Genomic DNA, 11,354 nt, shown 5'->3' with positions numbered 1-11,354 from the left:
ATCAAATCGAGGTTTAAAAATTTTAAAGTTTAAACCACAAAATTTATTAGTTCAAAAAATTGAAAATCTCAGCTACGCCTCAAAATTAAAGATTCTTGAAGAGTTTTTAAATACAATTTTCAAAAATTATTATCAAATCAAAAAACTTTGAGAACTTTTGAAAAAAATTATATTGCAAACCCCAAATTTTGAAAAAATAAAAAAAAAATAAAATTGTAATCATGCAATTTTGCAAATCTAAGAATTTTAAAGAAAACACTCTTTTATTCACAATTATGGCTTGGAATGACTTGATTTTCAACTTTTCAAAATCTATCAAATCAAAGAATTTTGAAAATTGTCGCAAAAATTAATACTGAAACTTTGACAATGACTCGGTTTGTTTATTATTTTGTCCACAATTATTATTTATAAAAGCCCATTTTTTTACTTAACAAATTTTGTCAGATCAAATGAATTTTGAATTTTTTTTAAAAATTACAATTTTACTCTCAAAATTTATGAGGTTAAAGAATTTTAAAATTTCGAGTCAGCCTCGGTTTTTATACATACTACATATTTTATTCACAATAATAACTAAAATTTATAAAATGGTTCACTTTCCAACTTATTATTGTCAAACTACATAATTTCAAAATTTTTGACAACATTTAAATGCAAACTACGGCTGTTTTCTGTGCTATTTTTTTACAATATAGCTAAAACTTGAAATGCTTCATTTTTCAACTTTTCAAAATCTATCAGGTTACAGAATTTTGAAAAAATTTAAATAAATTGTTAACCTCAACTACGCTTCAAAATAAAATAATTATGAAAATTCACACTTTAAAATTTATAAGATCAAAAAATTTTGAAAAAATATTAGTATGCAAACCTCAACTACGTCTCAGATTTAAAAAAAAAATTAAAAACAATTTTTGATTCTCGCAACATAATTTCCATACCAACAAATTTTGAAAAAATGGGTGTAGCAAATCTTGACTACGCTTACGTTTGTACATTATTTTATTTACAATCGTGACTAATGACCTATTTTTCAACATTCCAAAACTTGACAATTCAGAAAAATTTTATCAGATTAAATCAGATTTTCGAAAAATTTTGGAAAAAAATAAAATAAACCTTAGCTACGCCTCGATTTATACACTATTTTATTTACAATCATGGTTTATAATGGCTAAAATTTCAACTTATCAAAATCTGTTAGAGCTATGAATTTTGAAGAATTCGGTTGTAAATAACTTTCTCAATTTTTGAACTCCAATTTTTGTATTTACGGAAATCAATTTTAAAATTTATGAATTTCAATTTGAAGTTTTCAACTACATATCTTCCAAATTCATTCCATTTTTTTGCTTCTTATTTTGATTTTATTTTAAATTTCTATGTATATTCTCGGATTTGTTATATTTTTTAGATCATCATATTGAGTCTGTTTTCATCCCATTTTTAGAAATTATTCGTATTCGTTTTCAGGATTCTTTTTTTCTTTGGTTATTTTTGATTATTGTGAATTAATTGTATTTTCTTTGATTTTTTTTGATTAGTGAGAAATTTTTAGATTTATAAATTCATAATTTTCAAAACTTTAAACGCACGAAAATCCTAAATTACTGTTAATAATTATAATTAATCGTAACTCAACCTTCATTTTGAATCATATAGTATTAATCTGAACATTTTGTATTTACGAATTTCAGAGAGATTAATACAAAAATTGAATAAAAAAAGAAGATTGTGAACCGATTGACCTTAAGAAAGTTTAAACTAGTAAAATCCAAATATATAGTATGTCCCCGGATTGAGTTCACAAGAGGAAAAAAAAACGTTATTTTTCATTTTACAAAAAAATGACAAAGGAAATAATATTTTTTGCTTAATTTAAAAAAAATAAATCTTTAATTAAAACTTTAATATTATCAAGCTGTGTTCTTAAAATCGAAAAAAACCAAAAATAACAAAGATCTTTTTTATTTTTAATATTGCAAAAAATGTCAATGGAATGAAATTAGTTCCTTAACTCAAACCAATTTCCACTATTTGATTGACCCATTACCTGTTTTAGCCTATAGTTCAATTCTAACTCGTAATTCTTTAAGACTGTTTCGAATTTTCTCAATTATTGTTGAGGATGCAATTGCATTTTTTTTTCAATTTTTTAATACTTACACATTATTGGGTAAATTTTTCTTTAATCTTTAACGCACTATTTGATATTGCTAATCCACAGCCTGCTATTATTTAAATACAAAATTACATAAATAAAAATACAAAAAAAAAAAATTTAAGAACACAAACTAATAATTTTGAAATTTTAATTGCAGATTTATCTGTTTTGAAATAAGCAAAAAATGTTATTCCTTTGACATTTTTTTGTAAAATGGAAAATAAACTTTTTTTCCCTCTTGTGAACTCAATCCGGGGACATACTGTATATTTAAAATTCTAATAATTTGACAACAGCAATTTGTAGGTCTCTGAAAATTTTAGATTCTAAACGTTTCAGTTTCTGATTCTTATATAATCTTCGATGTTTCAACATTTGAAATTGAATTTGAGATTCTAAGCTTTTGAACTTGTTTATTAAGTTTTTTATTTCTTTTTTAGATTTTTAAGTTTTCAATTTCTGTTTTTCTCAAGTTCAGTTTCAAAGTTTTTAAATCAGCAGTTTCACAGAAATTCAATTTGACAGATTTTCAATTTTGAATTAGATTATTATTAAAAAGAAGTAGTATTAAATTGCCACAAAGACGCAAGAGTGGAAAAAAAACTTGTACCGACTAAACCTGAAGATTGCCGACAATGTTTTTTCTAAAGGCGAAAGGACACTTATTGATCTTTAACATACTTTGAGTGTCATACTTTAAAAAAAATTGAAATTCCTTGTTTTTGTCTCCTTTTCTTCTGTTCTCCACTTGCTTCGCCTTTGTCTCCCTTCCCACTAGTTTAATATTCTCTCATCATCAATCTCATCTTAGTGTTCCTTGTAACATTATCCTTTATACGAAACTCCGTTCCCGATATTGATAAATTAATTATCTCAACTCTCAACTCCCCAAACAATCGTCCTTTTTGTAATTCACCGCCACATCAAATTTCCCCGAAACTCTCCCTGGAAAACGAGCATTTACTGTGCCTTTTGATTTCGAATTTCGAGAGAACTGCAGATTTAATCACTGAAATGAAACCAAAGAATGAGGGAAAAGGGAGACGTGGAGGGTCCTATTATGATGAAACTTCTATTTGGAATTCCGAGGAGTCATGCAGAAAATGTGAAAATCTTGTTCTTGTTCTGAAATCCCCAGTGATAATAAAACGATTTTTGCTGTCTTCGCCCATTTTCTGGTTTGACTAATTACCTGTAAATTCCACCCCTGCAGGAAATAATCTCCAACTTCGAAGAAAGTTTTCTTGCGGTATCGATCCGACAGGTCATGTTGTAATTCTAAGAGTTTCGTTTAAATTTCTTGAAATTAAACTTCTTTTTGAGGCTGTGCAAACAATTGTTCTGTGAGAAAATAATTTCGAAGAAGCTAGACATTTAAAACTGTTATAATTTAAACAAATTAATTAATTAATTAAGTGAACAGTCAACAGGTGGTGAGTTTGTAATTAATTGTAATTAAATTACAGTGACATAGGCAGACAGAAGTGCACTGTTGTTGCGATGGTTAAATACCGCCGTGCGACGTTTCTTCTTTCAGAAAAAGAATAAAATACGATATATGCGATGATAGAATTGAAAGTTTGATCCTCCACATCCCATCTCTTGGGACTCGTATATTCAATGACCGCGGTTTTGCTTAGAAGCAAATGAAATTGTTGAAAACGAGCAATTTTTTAAGTAGAAAAAGAAGAAAAAACACAGGCAAGAGTTTTAGAAAAAATGTTCACTGGAGAAGATTTGGAATCTCAAGTTTGTTTTGTTCCATCATTCTTCAAATATGTTTTTTTATTATACCTGCATCTCAATCCTAAATTAAAACACACAAAAGCGTGCAAAAAGGAGTCTTTAAAACATTAAAGCTTTAAAGTTGTCTAGGTAACAGGAAATAGTGAAATGTCAAAACCAATTTTTATTTATAATATAAATAAACATGAAAATTACAATTACTATTGTTTGAAATTTCAAAGGTCGCCGCTTTAAGGCTCTGTCCTACCCCGGCCGAAGTGCATAGGAAATAGCGCAAAACGCCATTACTTTTTACGGCCTCAAATTAAGAGTTGGAGTTTTGATTTTTCCTTATAAATTTATTTAAAAGAAATAAAAACTGAAAAATGCCATGTCGTTTTACGGACACAGTTTTAGGAATTTTTGCTTGAACTACGACTCGATAGATAGATAATTTTATTCTACATTCGGGAAACTCCTTGGTTTTTCCCAAACAAATGAGTAGTTTCTTTAGAAAAAAATAAAATGTAATGTAAAAAAATCCCAATTTTCAAAAAGTCGGCAACCAACAGTTCAATGTTGCCATGATTTACAGCCCCTTACAACAGGGGGTCTCTAATCCTAATCACAGTTTAAAGACTACAACTCGGCCGACCGGCGATTGACCATTGGGACCCCAACTTTTTACCTACTTCTTACCAAGAATTGAAGACTTCCGCATCTGAATATAATAACATTTTAACCCTCATGCAAGATTTCTAAAAATAAATTTTAATACATTTTGTCGACATTTTAATAATTAGATTAACGATTACAAATGATTTTCAATCATGAATATAATTAAAAAGTCACTGTTCAGAACCTTTTTTTTTCAGTTGAGTGTTGTATTTTGAGTTTAGATTTAGTGCAATCAAACTCATCTTTGTTGACAAAAAATTCGCTTTTGACTCTTGAAGTAGACCTCAATTAATAACTTGCATTACAACATTACATTTAAACAGTCTATTCTATATAGGACAACGGATTAATTGTATTTCATACATTAATTGTTATACATTTTATTGCATCTTTGACCATTTGGTCCTTCGCCGCAGGCAAGATAGAGTGTTCTCTCAAGTAGCCATAAGACCAAAAAGGTCAGCACCAAGTTGTCTCACATACATGACCGTCAGGTTGAAATAATAAGATGAGACAATTAAAAGCTTTTTAGCGCTCTTGTAACTATTTGATTTTTAGACACCAGCATAGCTCCATGTGTTTTCTTCTGTGTTTTGGCAATTTCCCCAACTTTGTTAAAATAATTACCCAAAACATGATTTTACATTTTCAATGATTCCTTTATACATACAGAGTGTCCGGAAAGTGGCGCACCACCTTGAAAGGGGGTAATTGGGTGGTCCCCTAGAGTACCAAAAAAATTTAAAAAAAAATCCAGATTTTCTGTTTTCGCAGGAAAACCAAAAGAAAATTAGAAAAATGACAACATTGCAGAACTGTACCTCCCATAAATTAAATTTTCAGTATTCAAGGCCATAGTAACGTTGCTGTTGTATTGTTGGCGTTAGTCAGGTCGGTTCATGAACGAGTAATGTAACTATGGTTTTATGTGAACGATGCCACACTGATAGAGATTGTTGATTCAAAAATTTTATTAACAGTTTTCAGGCATTTCTTACAAGATTTTTGCACATTTTCAATTATTGCACAGAAATCATTAATTTTTGCATCAAACTTTGCCTCTTCAATCCATCATACCTCGAAAAATTGTAGACATGGATTTTTTTTAACATTTTTCCGGTGATTTATGTCATTGTCCGATGATACAGTTTCACGGTGGTGCGCGCCTTTCCGGACACCCTGTATTGTGCTACTGTAGCAACTTTTTAAACTTTTCCAAAATGATGAAAACATTTATTGAGGTTGTTCTCAATTATTGAAATATTTAGTTATGTCAAGATATGTGACTTTTTAATTTTTCGTCATGCTTATAAAATGTATAGTTTTTTGACGTCCTATTAAAAAGTAAAAACAAATTAGTGTTAAGATTTAATACACCAGTATTACTTATAATCCTTCTAGATCGATGGATACCTTTCATAATTTTGAAACTCACGTTAATATAAGTAGCTGATGGCAAAAGTACAACAACACAAATTTTAATAGCTATTTGTGTATTAAGAGCGCAAAAATTCACATTGCCGATTGAAAGAGACAAAAACTCTAAAGTCGCGCGGCAACCTCTAGAAATCGGCAATTTTATATAATTTGCGCTCAAAATACACACAATATTTTTTCTGCAATCTTGTTTTTTCCGCCATTAAAAACAACTTCTACATCTAATTTTTAGATTATTAAAACCCAACCGCACACCACCTTCTATGTTGCCATAGAAAAATATACTTATGGCATAAGCGATTTATCGAAAAAAAAATCGTGATCGAGTGTTTTTTTAATTTTATAAAAAAAAATATAACTTTAGAACATATTCTTTACTTACCTGTAATATTTTGTGTCATCCGAAAGTACCCAAATATCCGTTTTTATGTTTGGTGGAATTGATTTTATTACATACCAGCGGATGTGTAGAAGCACAAGAAATGACAAGATGAACTAATATCTAAATCTAATTTATTTAAATTTATTATCAATTAAAACACTGCGTGACAAAGTTTTAGTAGCCAAAAAACTGTTATGTTCTATTGGTAGCCCACTTTTTGATAAAACATATGCCGTTAACCGCAAGTCACCACCAAATTTATATTTAATTTTAAAAGTAAAATTTTATGACTTTGTAAGTTTTAAACATTTTTGTTTCCAAAATAAAAGTGTTTACATTGTCAAATAGAACCAATTTCAAATTACTGTAATAAAATCGTATTTTGTAATAAAGAGTAAAAAAATCGTATCAAAGTTGGCGGCTAAACAAGTTATGATTTGCATATAATTTTTTTAAATTTTAGTTTTTTAAGAATCTCTTTTCTATGTTTTTTTAACTACTTAAGTTAAAAAATTGACGTAACAAAAAGAATGTGAAGGTTTTGAGGTAAGGATGTTCTTTGGGTATGTACTTTGTTTGGATTACATAACACATTCAAAATTAATTTGAATTTGTTGCACAGTGTAATTTTGAAAATAAAATTGTGATGGTACACATTTTTAACGAAACATTTTTTACTTGAAATATAAAGTTGATTAGATGATGCCATCATTTATTATTTCTCTTTATTATTCATTTATTATTTTCGAGGGACATAATATTTCGAAATCGGGAAAACGTTCGAAACAAACTCCAAAGCAAGGCAAGACAGTGTTAAACTAAAGAAAGGAAGATGTAGAGTTGGTTGTATACTTAACATAGGTTTTAAGAACAGGGGATGCAACCCCAATCGGCAGTCACTATAACAGACCACCGTCTTGTACAGATACTGAAATAAACAAGTTACTTCTACCACTGCGTTTTACTATAAAACACCACATCCACTAAATTTCCTCCATTCCATGACGTTCTTCGTTAAAAGCCATTTTATCTTTTTGATCCCGTTTCTATTAAAATTTTCTCCATTCCTTCGTTATATGAGATTCTTCCTTTATCTAATACTTCTATCGATGTGATCCTTTTTTGTCCTTTTGTGTCCCAATTTCATTACATTTCCCTCTATTTTCTGATATTCTTCGTTTTGAATGGAAGTTTATTTCTTCTTTTTGGAAATCCCCATTTCTATCAGTTCTCCTCCATCCTATGACCTCCGACATTCTTCATTTTGACATTTTACTTTTTTTATGTTTTAAGTTATTTAATGACTTTCCAGAAGGTTTGTTTCTCCATTCTTCATTTTGCGTTTTTGCTTATTGTGAATTTAACCTATTCAATTGTCTCTTGGTTCTAGCGGTGTGATTCTTCTTTTTCCTCAATTTGTGTCTTATTTCTGTTGAAATTTTTTTATTCCTGTTTTCTATTTCTAGGACCAATTTTTATTTATAATATAAATAAACATAAAAATTACAATTTCTATTGTTTGAAATTTCAAAGCCCGCCGTTTTAAGCTGGTTACTGTTGTTTCTTGCTTCTAATTCATAACTAGTAGAAGCTTTTTCATTTTCATTCTTCTGTTGGACGTCCATAGCTCTTGACAAATTTGATTTAGCAACCGATATGTTCAGAACTCCAGCAATGCGTTTGGCAACAACTATTTTGTTTGAAGTGGATTTTTTAATATAGCCACTAGCCACACTCGAAGATCTTCATCTCACCTGACGTTTCAACTCATCGATGCTCATACCACTGTTTGCCATAATCGTATGAAGTTCGTCGGAAAGCATGACCAGTATATTTCTCCATGTTCTGCTAGCCTTTTAATATCTTCATTTTCTGAACGGATTTTTACAAACGTGAAAAAATGTGCTTAAACAACAACAACAATTGCTAACCGTCTCTCCAAAAACGATTCACAAACAACCTTTGATAATTTAATTGTGTAAATTCAAATTTTTTCAATGCTCCTAAAGGATTGTAAATGAATAGGTATAATAAAAAATAGCGTATAACACTCGTTTATAAACGCCTTTAAAACACTTACGACGTTAAAAGCAGTATTATACTATATATACTATTTTTCTTCAGTTTATCTTAAAAACTTGTGTTGTTATAAAATTGCTCGACACTATTTAGTCGATATTTTGCTTATTTTTGGACCAAACTCAAACTGTAGATACTTTTTTACGCAGAATCTCACGCAAAATCCAAAACTGCGTTCATTTTCACGTACGCTAACAAATAACTGAGTTATAGCCGATTAAAAATTTGTGTGGTCGCAACAGCGCGAGCGAGGGGCAACTAAGTAAATCTACATCGGTCGATATCTCGCTTATTTTTAGAGAAAACTCAAGTTGTAGATACTTATTTTACGCTAATTTAAAATTCGTGCTTAAAATTTCCGTATGCCAACAAAGAACTGAGTTTGACCGATTAAAAGATTGTGTGGTCGCAATAAAAGGCAACTAAAAAAATCTTGGGTAAATGCGACTAAATTGTACGATTTCAACAAAGATAAAAATAAAACCCGTCCTGGTTTTTTGAGGACTTTCAGAAACTAGAAGATGTTCGTCAAGAAAATATGCACCAGGAAATGTAATCTGCTGAAGAATAATTTCATAAGTTGCTGGCAAATTTCAAAACTTCACTTGATGCTGCCTCGACATAAAAAAGATATAAAGTTCTATACTTCGAATAAAATTTTCAAAAATTCATCCATATCTCAAAAATCCTCCTACGAAAAAATATTACGAAAACTTTTTTGTAGCAAATTTGATAAGGTACAATTGTCATAATAAATATTTTTAATATTGGAATCACCACTGATGATTTGTTTTCTTTGACATTTACCATGGCGTAACTATATTAATAGCACACCTATCGATGGAAACTTTTGACATTTTGTTTAGAACAATAAAATTTACGTCCACACAAAAAACAGCTTTATGTGAATTATTTCCAGCTTTCGATATTTGCCTGGACTACAAAGTTTTTTGAACTTTTTTGGAATTTTGGGTTAAATTATGATACACATTATAAGCAACTTCAGCTAAAATACCATCATTTTCAAAATAAGCGATCATAATAGAAGATTCCACTAAACCTGAAAATAACACCGAGACATCAAACGCCTCACAGATTTACCAAACTCTACTCAGAGACTAATAAAATCGTGTTCTATTGAATGCTTTTATCTCAAGGGATGGATAAAATCGGTCAGTCTTTAAGTTATTGAAGATCAAACTCAGACTAATCTCAACTTGTCTTGCAATCTGCCTTTGACTCACGAAGGGATTATCTGCTACAATTTTAGTTGGACCAGTTTCATCAGCCGGCATTGTTACAGTTCGACTTTGAAGTTAATTTTACTTAAATTGTTCAAATTCTCGTAATTTTTTATACTTACAGGGTTGGATATTGCCTGCTCTACGTACAAACAGTTGTAGCATCGAAGTTTCTCTCGAACTTTCCCAATATCAACAAAAAGTCCCTTTTTTCGGATTTTGAGAAATCGCTTGAAGTGTTTGTGGTACGTAAAATGTTTTGCGTACACCAAAAGTCTGGCGTGAACAGATCAAATGAACGCCCTATGTACATTTTTTAGGTATTTTTTTAAGAATTCTTGAGACTTCTTATTATTCTTCTGACTCTAATGTTTCATTTGAAAAATTTTGTCACAATCTTGTTTTTCTACTTTCTACTTTCTTTTGGTATAAAACTTCATGTCGTAACTAACAGCACCGCTGCAATTTTGACGCATGAAAAGTAAATATTTAAGAGAATTGACGGTTTCCAAGCAAGAAGTCGAGATAAATACGTTCAAATTATAATTTATCACATATTAAATGTATAATTTCTAATTTCATAGGCAGCCGCACCAGCACCAAATTTACAAAAAATGCGAATTTTATTGAAAGAAGTCAGAATATTTTGCTTTGCCTTTAAAATCAAAGTTTCTGAAATTTGTACTTTTTGTCCAACCATTTTGCAACTTGGTAGAGTTGATAACGACTCACAAAAAGCAATCTCCCTAAATTTCATACCTGTAGCACCAAAATTACGTATTTTAATGAAAAAAGTCGGATATGTTTGCTTTGACTTAAAAATAAAAATTTCCAAAATGTGTATTTTTTATCCAATAATTTTGCAACTTAGTAGAGCTAATACACGTTTCCAAAATAGTGATCTCCCCAAAATTCATATCAGTAGCACCAAAATTACAGAAATTACACAAATTTCAATGAAAAAGTCGGAAATTTTGGCTTTGACTTCAAATTAAAAATTTTAAAATGTGTATTTTTTGCCCAATCATTTTGCAACTTGGTGGAGTTAATAAACTACTCAAAAATGGTAATCTCTCCAAACTTCATAATTGTGGCGCCACAATTACAGAAATTACACGAGTTTTAATGAAAAAAGTCCAAATGTTTATACTTTGACTTTAAATCAAATTTTCTAAAACGTATATCTTTTGCCCAATAATTTTGCAAACTTTGTAGGGTTAGTATACAACTTAAAAATAGTTAATTCCCTAAAATTCATAGCAATAGCAAAAAAAATATTAAAATTACACGCGTTTTAATGAAAAAAGTCCAAATGTTTATACTTTGACTTTAAATCAAATTTTCTAAAATTTATATTTTGTGCCCAATAATTCTGGATAATGGAGTTAATAAACGACTCAATAATAGTTATCTTCTTAAATTTTTTAGCAGTATCACCAAAATTACAGAAATGACATACATTTTATTGAAAAAAGTCCGAAAATTTTTGCTTTGCCTTAAAACCAAAATTTACAAAATGTGTGTGTTTTGCGCAATAATTTTGCAATTTGGTAGAGTTAATGCATGGCTCAAAGACAGTGATTTCCCCAATATTCATATCAGTAGCATCAACATTACAGAAATTACACAAATTTTAATAAAAAAG

The sequence above is a fragment of the Gnatocerus cornutus genome, chromosome 4 (genome assembly GCF_029298725.1).
Source record: "Gnatocerus cornutus isolate USDA-ARS CGAHR chromosome 4, icGnaCorn1.1, whole genome shotgun sequence".
NCBI classification, from domain to species: domain Eukaryota; kingdom Metazoa; phylum Arthropoda; class Insecta; order Coleoptera; family Tenebrionidae; genus Gnatocerus; species Gnatocerus cornutus.
This window is presented reverse-complemented; position numbering follows the sequence as displayed.